Below are 13,055 nucleotides of genomic sequence, written 5' to 3' on the forward strand. Positions count from 1 at the left end.
CTTCCTTTGAGCGTCTATGCATACAGGGTCCACATCAAAGGGGCATCATTTCTAATACATACAAACTTCTTATGGAGGCTTCTCCCCTATCTAATGACTCATGTGCAAGTGGTCCCAGTTTTTACAATGTGACATTGATCTGATGCAGTAGAAAACTTGGGAAAACGCATCTAACCTTTCTGTCTGTGTGGTTTATAAGGAAAATACATACAAAATTATGATGCTGTGGGTCAAAACTCCCGATGTAATCCATGCCTTTAACATGAATGCTTCTTCCGCCTGCTGGCGTTGCGGGAAAGACTTTGGCTCCCTCTTCCACATTTTTTGGACCTGTGGATCCATTGTTCCTTTTTGGGAAGATATTTTGTCCTTTTTACAATTGCTATTGCATATCTCTCTCCACTTTGAGCCCCTATACTTTTTATTGAGCCTGCCATTCCCAGGCCTTCCCAATATGGCCAGGAAACTCTCCATGCATATTCTCACTGCGGCTAGAAGAAGCATTCCTATGTGTTGGCTATCCTCTATATCTCCTTCGATGCCGACTCTGTTTAAAATTATTGCTGATGCGAGACAGATGTAATACTTGACCACGCTTGTTTGATTGCTATGTTCGAGGCAGTGTGGCACCCACGGGATAATTTCACCTCTTCCCACCTTTCTCCAAATGTAGGGTTCTAATGGCCTCCCCACTGTTGCTCTGTGACATTATTATGTTTGTAACCATGCAGATTTTTATCATGGATGTGCTCCCTCTTTCTCTTATGTTCCTCTTTCAAATTTACTGTTTGTATATACTGTATATATATGTGAAAACCAATAAAAACTGTTAATACAAATAAAAAGGCATTAAAAACACACCGGAATGTGCCAAAATGCATAAAAAATGCGCATACAGAAACACATCCAGAATGCATCTGGACTGCATTTCTACGGTGTGAACCGGTCCTGAATTTGAAGAAAAAGAGAGGAGGAAATGCATACCTTTCTGCACATATTGTATATAGATACAAAGTCACACACACCTATATATAGACACACAAATAGGCATGCTAACAAAGGCACATAATCAAAGACAAAAGCACACAAACACTGTATGCATATACACTTCTACAGTTTGCTTATATATACTTTTTTCACACCCATATTTACATACTGTACATACAACGGCCTAGTCACACACATATCTAAATATGCACAGAGGCAGATGCAAATAAATACATGTGTGTATAATATACTATATATATATATATATATATATATATATATATATACACAGTCATGTTAAAAATAAAAGCAGTCAGACATCACTAATAGAGATGAGCGAATCCAACATGACGAAGTGGAATTCGTTCCGAAGATTTGGAAAAATTTGATTCGCGACGAATCCGAAGATTAGCAAACTTCGGATGCACGAATCGAATTTTCCCAAAAATGGCGGCGACATGTGTGGCGACAGGAGAAAATGGACAGAGAAGATGGGGGGGGATCTCTGGGAAGGCGCGCAGACAAGGCGCGCTGACCCATAATGCATTCATGAGTCATGAATCATGACATGTGATCGCATTAGCCAATCAGCAGCCAGCCAGCACTGTGTAATGGTGGAGCTATAAATCGCGGCCATCTTAGAATTCTCCATTAGCCTCCGGTCATTCAAGAGAGACAGACCTGTCTGTATTAAGGGACAGAGTTAGGGCCACAGAGACTTTAGGGCCACAGAATCGTTACTCAGGGACACAGAATCGTTACTCAGGGACACAGAATCGTTACTCAGGGACACAGAATCGTTACTCAGGTACACAGAATCGTTACTCAGGGACACAGAATCGTTACTCAGGGACACAGAATCGTTACTCAGGGACAAAGAATTGTTACTCAGGGACACAGAATCGTTACTCAGGGACACAGAATCATTACTCAGGGACACAGAATTGTTACTCAGGGACACAGAGTCGTTACTCAGGGACACAGAATCGTTACTCAGGGACACAGAATTGTTACTCAGGGACACAGAATCGTTACTCAGAGACACAGAATCGTTACTCAGGGACACAGAATTGTTACTCAGGGACACAGAATTGTTACTCAGGGACACAGGATCATTACTCAGGGACACAGAATCGTTACTCAGGGCCACAGCTATCAAAGAATCGAAAATTTAAAGTGACATACACCCTTTTTTTTTTTGGTGGCTGTCGTGCACAGTTGGTGCTGCAGTTTGCCGATTGTGCAAAATAAACTGACTTTCTGCTTCACAACCACTATTGTACGTTCAAAGAGTTAAATCCATTTACACGCCGGGTGGCGGTAATATTTTTTGGGTGATTAGTGCATTCCAGTGACACAAACGTACAGTTTCCAGCCAACGGCAAGCTGCAATTGACCGATTGTGTACAATAAACTGACTTTCTGCTTCACAACCACTATTGTACGTTCAAAGAGTTAGATCCATTTACACGCCGGGTGGCGGTAATATTTTTTGGGTGATTAGTGCATTCCAGTGAAATAAACGTACAGTTTCCAGCCAACGGCAAGCTGCAATTGACCGATTGTGCTAAATAAACTGACTTTCTGCTTCACAACCACTATTGTACGTTCAAAGAGTTAAATCCGGTTTTATTTTTGGGGTGCTTATTGAATTAAAGAGTATGTCAGACAACACGCAGAGGAGTGGCAGAGGAGGCAATGTTTCAGGAGAGAGCAGACGTGGCAGCAGAGGAAGGGGTCGAGGCAGCACTAGTCGCAGCCAGAGGCCAGTGCTCCCGGTGTCATCCAGCGGTCGTGTCTCCACCGACAACCCTGCCGTCATCGATTGGTTGACTCGGTCATCTTCCTCTTCCCAGGTCACCTCTGACACCTACAGCCAATGGTCGGTGGGTACGTCAGACACAACCGTTAGTTGGCATGGCCCGGGAGCAAGCCCACTGAAATCACGTGTCCTCGACCTGCCCCTGTCCTTTGGTGTTCCCTCACCAAGCGAAGTATCGCATGCTGTGGGCTCAGCCCCACTGTACAGTGAGGAAGAGCTAACAGAGGGCGGTCAGGAACGGGGGGAGACATCCGTCTCTTCAGCAGCCAGGCGAAGAAGTACTGGCGAGGAGAGTGGCTCAGTAGCCGGTCTAGAGACAGGTCTGTCTCCTGACCCACACGCAGCCGAGGGGGCTAGTAGTGACGCGGAGACCCTAATTGATGATGATGAGGCTGATCGCACTTGGCAGCCTCGTCGTCATCAGGCTATTGCTTCCGCATCATCAGGAGAAGAGGGTGCCAGCTTGCCAGCGAGCAAAACAGTCGGTGGGTTGCCCAGGAGGCAGCAGGGTCGCAGCAGTGTCAGTGGAGCCAAACGGCCACGGAGTAGAGCACCAGCTCCACTGCAGCCTACCACCACGGCCAGTAGTGGTGCCGGTGTGCACGGAGGAAGTAGCAGTCAGCCAGTGAGGAGTAGCGGGGCAAAGTTTCCTACTCGGCGGTGTGGCAATTTTTCGTCACGCCGCTCGAGGAAGTAAACGTAGCCGTATGTCGACTATGTGGCCAGAAAGTCAAGCGTGGCCAGGGGGCCAATGTTGGGACTACAGCGTTGCGTCAGCATATGCAGCGTCGCCATTCGGTGGCCTGGGAAAACCGTGATAAAGATACGGCGGTTCTGCCTGCCCCAGCCCCCGCTCCATCACCCGCTCCGTTACTTGCTCCGTCACCCGACGTCAATCGCCCTCTATCAGCCAGTCAAGGCTCCAACATCTCTGCTGAGGGGAGTTGTCGCTCGTTGGCATCTTCCGCTCGTTCAGATGATCCTTCTCCTGCTACTCCTCTTCACGGATTCCGTCAGCAGTCTTTCTTGGAATCCGTTTCCAAGAGACAACAGTTTGCGAGCACGCACCCGACGGTGCAGAAGCTGAACGTCCTCCTGTCCAAGTTGCTGGTGCTGCAGTCCCTCCCTTTCCAAGTGGTGGACTCAGCACCTTTCCGAGAAATGATGGCTTGTGCCGAGCCGCGGTGGAGAGTGCCAAGCCGGCATTTCTTCGCCAAAAAGGCAGTGCCAGCCCTGCATTCACATGTAGAAGAGATGGTGGGCCAGTCTTTGAGCATGTCGGTCTCTGCCAAAGTGCACGGCAGCGCCGACGTGTGGAGCTGTAACTACGGTCAGGGACAGTACATGTCATTTACGGCCCACTGGGTGAACGTGGTGCCGGCACAGCCGCACCAGCAACTTGGACAGGTCACGCCGCTTTTGCCTCCACGTTTGCACATCCTTGGTCCAGCAAAGATGTCCGCCTCTACCACCTCTTCTTCCGCCGTGTCCTCAGCCGCCACCCCCGTGCCAAGTCCCATTACCCGACCGGCATATCACATGTGCAGGGCGCAACGGTGTCACGCTGTGCTGCACCTGGTATGCCTTGGCGAACGTAGTCACACAGGGGAGGAACTTCTGAGTGTAATGAACAGAGAAATCGACAGATGGCTGTCTCCGCGCAAACTGAAAATCGGAACCATGTTGACCGACAACGGAAAGAACATGGTGTCTGCTCTGCGTCAAGGAAGGTTGTGCCATGCGCCATGCATGGCTCACGTGTTCAATCTGGTTGTCAAGCGGTTCCTAAAATCCACCATCCCACTGCAAGACATCCTTAAAATGTCACGTAAACTTTGCATGCATTTCAGCCATTCCTACACCGCAAAGCACACCCTCCTTGAGCTGCAGAACGGAATTCCACAGCATCGCCTGATCTGCGACGTTGCAACAAGGTGGAATTCAACCCTACATATGTTAGACCGCCTTTACGAACAGCGAAAGGCCATCACCGATTTCCTGAGTTTACAAGCGGATAAAGGTACTCCCCTGTGTAACTTAGATGTCAGCCATTGGCAGCTCATGCGTGACACCTGCCGCTTGCTCAGGCCCTTTGAGGAGGCCACGCTATTCGTGAGTCGGCAGGACTATGGGATGAACGACGTCATTCCTCTGTTGCATGTCCTGGAACAAATGCTGTTAACAATGGCTGGTCAGGGTGCGGTAGACGTGGCGCACAGATCTCAATGCCACATGACCCCTGTGGGGGCAGGACAAGAAGAAGAGGAGGAGGTAGAGGAGGACATTGGTGCTCAGGAATTATTGAGTGAAATGGGTGGTTTTTCCACTCAGGGGACAGGAGTGGAGGAGCAGGAGCATCTGGTAGAGGAGGAGGAGGAGGAGGAGACAGAGGACCCAGACGCACCGTGGCAGTATGCTGTGGAGATGGAGGCAGGGAGTCCCTCGCATTCCTTGGCACAAATGGCCCATAGCATGCTCGGTTGCTTGCGTAGAGACAGCCGAATAATAACCATCAGACAGAGGGATGACTTTTGGCTGTCCACCTTGTTGGACCCTCGCTACCGTTCAAAAATGGTGGCCTTTTTCACACCTGCTGAGAGGGAGGCCAAAATAAAGTACTATAAAAACCACCTATGTAGTCATGCAGTATATAGCCCTATCGGCCACTTTCTGGCATCCAGTTGCTGTAGCCCCCATCACCACACTGTGCCACGGGCCCCTGTACCGCCTTCTCATACTGCTGCCAGATCCATCCTCTGCCATGTGCGTCTTTGTCGTCTGCTCACGCTGCTGGGTTCCAGTTTTAAACCTAGGCCTGTGTATGGCTTCCGAATACTGCTGCCTCCACCGCCACCCTGCGCCATGTGCCTCTGTCGTCTGCTCACGCTGCTGACGGCTTCCGCTTTTTAACCTAGGCCTGTGTATGGCTTCCGAATACTGCTGCCTCCACCGCCACCCTGCGCCATGTGCCACTTTCAGGTCTCCTTACACTGTTGGTGGGTTCCATTTTGTGATAGGGTGCTGTATGGCCTTCCATTGCTGCTGCCTCCACCGCCACCCTGCGCCATGTGCCTCTGTCGTCTGCTCACGCTGCTGACAGCTTCCGCTTTTTAACCGAGGCCTGTGTTTGGCTTCCGAATACTGCTGCATCCACCGCCACCCTGCGCCATGTGTCTCTGTCGTCTGCTCACGCTGCTGACGGCTTCCGCTTTTTAACCTAGGCCTGTGTATGGCCTTCAATTGAAGCTGCTTCTGCTCCGCCACTCTGCCATTGGACTCTTGATAGTCGTCTCCCCACGCTGCTGCTGGGGGGACTTTTTAACATAGGCCTCTGTATGGCCTTCAATTTTAGCTGCTTACGCTCCGCCACTCTGCCATGGGCCCCTGTACCGCCTCCTCATGCTGCTGCCAGGCCCGTAATCTGCCATGGGCCTCCGTACCGACTCCTCATGCTGCTGCCAGGCCCGTAATCTGTCATGGGCCCCTGTACCGCCTCCTCATGCTGCTGCCAGGTCCAGAGTGTGTCATGGGTCCCTGTACGGCCTCCCATTGCTGCTGTCTCCATCGCCACACTCTGCCATGTGCCACTTTCAGGTCTCCTCACACTGCTGGTGGGTTCCATTTTGTCATAGGGTGCTGTATGGCCTCCCATTGCTGCTGCCTCCACCGCCACACTGTGGCTCCACACTCTGGTTTTGGCCCCGTGACTGCCCAAATGAGTGAAGTGTGCGGTGATTCTAAGATCGACGGCACTCATCTGCATGTCATACTGACTGACAGTATTATTTCTCTTCCCCAGCAGACTCCAAGGGCATTTAAATTAAAGGTACAGTGTTCTGCACTAATATAAAGGCTCTCTGAAGCCTAGAAACACCCTTTTTATAAGTTAAATTCGCAGCGAATATATTCGGCACGAAGCGAATTTAATCGGCGAATTCGGCGAATCAGCCGAACCGAATTTTTGAATAATTCGCTCATCTCTAATCACTAACCTGATCAATCACTATTTTTGGTAGAAATTATATTTCTACATGGTACATAATTTACTAGCAGGTGTATTAGAGTAATATAAATCCAACAGACCCAACAGTCATGACATGCATGCTGCTGATTCTGTGTAATTGAATCACTAATTGAAAGGGGCATGTTCAAAATAATAGCAGTGTGGAGTTCTATTAGTGAGGTCATTCATTCTTTGAAAAACAGGTGGCAATTATTGCCCTTATTTAAGGAAGGAAGGCAGCAAATGTTGTACATGCTGGTTACAGTGCATTTCTCTCTGAAATTCTGAGGAAAATGGGTCGTTTCAGACATTGCTCAGAAGAACAGCGTACCTTGATTAAAAAGTTGGTTGGAGAGGGGAAAACATATAAAGAAGTGCAGAAAATGATAGGCTGCTCAGCTAAAATGATCGCAAATGCTTTAAAATGGCAAACAAAACCTGAAAGGCGTGGAAGAAAGCGAAAAACTACCATTCGAATGGATAGAAGAATAGCCAAAATGGCAAGGACTCAGCCAACAATCAGCTCCAGGAAGATCAAAGAAGGTCTAACGTTACCTGTGAGTACTGTTACAATTAGAAGACGCCTATGTGAAGCCAAGCTATCTGCAAGAAGCCCCCACAAAGTACCCACTGTTGAAAAAAAGACGTGCTGAAGAGGTTACAATTTGCCAAAGAGCACATTGACTGGCCTAAAGAGAAATGGCGCGACCTTTTGTGGACTTGCGAGATGGGGAAACAGCTCTCATTGTTTGAACACTGATTGTGTGGAGTAAATTAAACATTCTGGAGTGACATTCTGCGGTTTAGTCACAAGATGTCACTGTTTTTCTAATACAGCCTCAGACTGCATAGATATTTCTATATTCAATAAGAGGTGGGGTTTTTCACACGGAGTTTAGTGAACAGGAAGAGGAGACTGCAGCCATGTTTTTTGGACGATGCTGAATTAAGGAGCCGTGTGAGCTGAAAATTCGATGACATCCAGGTGTGGGTGCATCCCTCAGTAACCAGAGCTGTAGCTAAGTGAAGCTGATGAGATTGCTGCCAGGAAGCTGATGAGATTGCTGCCAGGAATGCTGATGAGATTGCTGCCAGGAATGCTGACGAGAGCAGAGGAACTAAGCAACATATACGGCGGGACCGCATGCTTGTTGGAGAGACATTTGTTCTGTTCAGAGTCACCAGCGGATGAAAAGCAGACCCGGGTCGGTAAGATCGTGCATGCACCTCATTTCAGTGTTGGTGCCTATAGACTGAGACCAGGCGTATAGTTAGTTAGTTAGGGTTTCTTTTTTTGTCAGGTCACAAGTGTTGTTACTGATCATTGGAAGGACTCCATAACTTAAAGTGACATTTCACATTGGAGAGCTGATAGAATCCCACAAACTCAAGCCAGACTGGCGTTTTGCTCAGAAGGAATACTCAGGCACGTGCTACAGGACCAGTTATGGGGGAGGGAATACTGTAGACTTGTGTAAGATTGTAAGCTGTTGTGCTGCACCACAGGCTAGCCCATACCATACACCCATACACTGATTCCTGCTCTTTTAGGGTAATAACAGGTAAGGTGTGGCAGCTTAGTTGTGCCCGCCAGTAGGTAAATTACTACTCTTTCTACCTTCATCATCAGAAGGCACCACGCTGTGCAGCACAAGGGTCTCAGCCTTTGGGCTGGGTGTATGTAAATTTATTGTATGTTCCCAGCATTTGTGGTTGTGTTTATTTGCCACATCTAAGTAAAATTCTGTTGTGGCAAAAGCTGGTGTTGGGGTTGCTTTCCTCGTTCGTGACTTCACTGTATCCTGGGGAGCCCACCCCGGTACACGTCTTACAGATTGATGAAAGTAAGATTGTTCTTTTTGGGTCTAGTGGCCAGAGACAGTTTGTCAGACGACCCCCAAACACTGAATTCAAGCCACAGTACACTGTGAAGACAGTGAAGCATGGCTGCGCAAGCATCATGATATGGGGGTGTTTCTTATACTACGGTGTTGGGCCTATTTATCGCATACCAGGGATCATGGATCAGTTTGAATACATCAGAATACTTGAAGAGGTCATGCTGCCTTATGCTGAAGAGGAAATGCCCTTGAAATGGGTGTTCCAACAAGACAACGACCCCAAACACACCAGTAAACGTGCAACATCTTGGTTCCAGACCAACAAGATTGACATTATGGAGTGGCCAGCCCAATCCCCGGATCTTAATCCAATAGAAAACTTGTGGGGTGACATCAAAAATGCAGTTTCTGAGGCAAAACCAAGAAATAGAGAAGAACTGTGGAATGTAGTCCAATCATTCTGGGCTGAAATACCTGTTCACAAGTGCTAGAAGTTGGTTGACTCCATGCAACACAGTTGTACAGCAGTTCTCAGAAACAGTGGTTACTAATATTAATTAAGTGATTCAAAGGAAAGCAACATCTTCAAACATTTTTCAGTTTATATAGTGAATGTTTGAGTTTGTAAAGAAGAATACACACACTGCTGTTTTTTTGAACAGTCTAATATTCACTTTTCTTCAATTTGTTTAGAGGAACAACACAAATTTGATATATTTTTCTTCATGTTTTGATTTGGAATAGAATGTGTAGTGTTCCCAATGCATTTGTGTGTATGGAAATAAAAGCTATTAGAAGGATTTTGAGCTTTGTTCACTTTTTTCAACACACAGTGTTAATAGTTTATTTTTATCAATTAACAAAATGGGAAGTAAATGAACAGAAAAGACATCCAAATGAAATCAATATTTAATGTGATCACCGTTGTCTTCAAAACAGCATCAATTCTTCAATTCTTCTAGGTACACTTGCACAAAGTTTTTGAAGGAACTCAGTAAGTAGATTCTTGTGAACACCTGGAGAACTAACCACGGATCTTCTGTGAATGTAGACTGCCTCAAATCCTTTTATCTCTATATGTAATCCCAGACAGGCTCAATGATTTTGAGATCAGGGCTCTACGCAGGCCAAACCATTACTTCCAGGACTCTTTGCTCTTCTCTACACTGAAGATAGTTCCTAAAGATGTTGGCTGCATGTTTGAGGTCATTGCCTAGCTGTAGAATAAATTTGGGCCAGTCACACGACTCACTGATGGTGTGGCATGAGGGTTAAGTATCTGCCTGTATTTCTCAGCATTGAGGACACCACTGATCCTAACCAAATCTCCAACTCCATTTTCAGAAATACACTCCCACACTTGCATGGAACCTCCATCATGCTTCACTGTTACCTGCAGAAACTCATTATTGTAGCGCTCTCCAGCTCTTTGAGAGCAAACTGCCTCCTGCTACAGCCAAATATTTCAAAATGTTGACTCATCAGTCCAGATCACCTTCTGCCAGTTTTATGCATCTGCCTAAAGCTTTTTCATAGTACTGTTTTTGTATTTCAATGGTTTTTATTAATTTTAAACAGTATAAAACAGAGGCAACAAAACACACCCACGCAGGGGCTATCAATTGCACCAATAAAAAAGGCATAATAGAGCAGACAACGCTCTAATTCCAATAAGGCAAAACGTATGCCCACGCAGGGGCTATCAATGGCACATAGGTTACAATAACATCAGTAAGACTCTGACTATCGCAACTAAAGACAGTTGTCCACTGTCACATCAAAACAAACAGAAAAGGAGAGAAGAAGAGCAGAGAAGAAAGGGAAAAAAAACAAAAAACAAAAAAACCCAAAGAGCAGGGGTCCACGAGCGCCAATACCAAACTCCATTACCTCCCCACACTGGCCGGGGGGAGCGTGGGAAAGGCGTATTGCAACCACGGCTCCCATACTTTCAAAAATTTATGTTGAGAGTCGTTGCATATACTCGACATCTGTTCGTTGAGCATCATAGTAGTCATACGATCCCGCACCCCCTGGAAATGTACAAACGGACTCTTCCAGGCCTGAGCAATTGTCCTAGTAGCCGATAAAAACAAATAGGAAGCCAACCGCTGCTGACGAGCCAAGAGGCCTGGTATGGGGCAATGAAGCAAAGCATACCGAGCATCCCGGCGTATGGAGAGATGGAACAAAGTGAAAAGGAGGCCAAACACACGAGACCAAAAACGAACCAACCTCGGGCATGACCACCAGATATGCAGTACATCGCCACGATGGCCACAACCCCGAAAACATCGATCACTACAGGCAGGGTTAGCCTGGGCCAGACGAGCCGGAACCCAGTACCAACGGAACAATACCTTGTAGGCTGCTTCCAGCGTGGTCGTATTAAATGAACATTTAGCTATGAGTGACCAGGCCCTACTCCAGTCCTCCGGATCCACAGCCACTCCCAGGTCGCGTTCCCACTGAACAACATATGAAAGAGAAGTGTGAGACGAGCGTCTGTTCAAAGCTGCGTAAAGAAGGGAGATAAGGCCCGGGGCGCCCGGGTGCTGCTGGCAAAGCCGTTCAAAGGCAGATTTCTGATATGGGAAAGCAGAAGTGGCTCTCAGCGAAAGTAGCCAGTGCCGCAATTGAAGGTACCGAAAAAATTCCGCTGGGGGAACATCCCGAGACTCCCGAAGGACATTCCAGGCGGGAAAGGACCGAAAAATCAAAAAGTGTTGCACCTGTGAGAAACCATGAGCCACCCACCAAGAAAATGCCCTCGGGCAATCTAGACCCGGTGGGAAAAGAGGAGTGTTAACGATTGGAAGCAAGGGCAAAAAGGGTGACATCAGGCCACTGGAGTAACGTACCGAGTCCCAGACTTGTAGGCCATGGAGCAACATCGGACTCAGCGCCATAGGGCGCAGGGCAGGGGGAAGCCATAGGAGTGTCGACAGTGCAATAGGGGCACAATTAGTTAGTTCCAGCAGGACCCAGAGAGGAACATCGGAGGAAGCGTGCAACATAGACAGCGGGGCAATCTGGCTCGCCTGATAATACTTAGCTACATTGGGTACCCCAAGACCACCCTGGAGTCTATGAGCAAAGAGCGTATTTCTAGAGACTCTGGGGTGTTTATCGGCCCAGATAAAACGCATAAACTTCGCCTGAAGCAACCGAAGAAAGTGAGGGGGAACCCGCACCAGGAGGGTGCGAAAATAATATAACAATTTCGGCAAGATGGTCATTTTCACTGAATGAACCCGTCCTATCCAAGACAGGTGCGGAAATTGCCAGGAATGCATAAGAGAAGATAAAGAGCTAAGCAAAGGATAATAATTTGCAGCAAAAAGGGAGTCATAGGTGGGGGTCAAGCGAATGCCCAAGTATTCCAGAAAAGAGGAAGCCTACCGGTAAGGGAAGTGGGATTGTAGGCGCGAAACCAAATCTGAAGCCAAAGTAATATTGAGAGCGACGGTTTTATCCAAGTTGATACATAGACCCGAAATCAAGGAGAAGCGCTCAAGAACTCGTTGCAAGTTAGGAAGCGTCGTCAGAGGATTAGTAAGGGTCAAGAGGGCATCGTCCGCAAAGAGGCTCAGCTTAAACTCCTGTCCCGCGTATGGAACCCCCGATATATTGCAATCGGTCCGGAGCGCTAAAGCCAGTGGCTCGAGCGCCAGGACAAAGAGCGCTGGGGACAGCGGGCAACCCTGCCTCGTCCCTCGCCCAACAGGAAAGGGATCCGAGAAATACCCAGCGTATTTAACGGAGGCCGAAGGAAAGGAATACAAGGCCTGAATCCAAGAGAGAATAGAATCCCCGAAACCCCAACGAGACAGCACAAACCGCAGATATTCCCAAGATAGAGAATCAAAAGCTTTATATATGTCCAAGGACAGTAGGAATCCTGGGATTTTCCGTTGTTGCAGAAAATGTATAAGATGGACCACCTTACGGTCATTATCACCCGCCTGCCTCCCAGGGACGAACCCTACTTGGTCCCGGTGGACCAGGCTACACAAATATTTATTGATGCGAAAACTAAGGATCTTGCCCAATATCTTCAGGTCTTCATTAAGAAGAGAAATGGGCCGGAAGGCTTGCGGTTCCTGGACATCGTCGGTCGTCTTAGGAATCATAGAGATATGTGCCCTAAGTGCGTCCGGAGAGGGCAAAGAGCCCTGTCGTAACTCATTGAAATAAGCGGCTAAAAAGGGTGCCAATAGGGCTGAGAATTTTTTATAATAGAGACCGGAGAAGCCGTCGGGACCTGGGGCCGCGGTGGACCGTAAAGATTTGATCGCTTGGAGCACTTCCGGTACGGTGACACCAGCGTTGAGGGCCGCCTGTGCTGCCTCGGTTAATCCAGGAAGATGGAGGTCTTGAAAGAATGCCTCTGCCTGGGCCA

The sequence above is a fragment of the Staurois parvus genome, unplaced genomic scaffold, assembly GCF_062004578.1.
Source record: "Staurois parvus isolate SC_StPar_1 unplaced genomic scaffold, SC_StPar_1.0 ptg000007l, whole genome shotgun sequence".
In the NCBI taxonomy this organism is placed as follows: Eukaryota; Metazoa; Chordata; class Amphibia; order Anura; family Ranidae; genus Staurois; species Staurois parvus.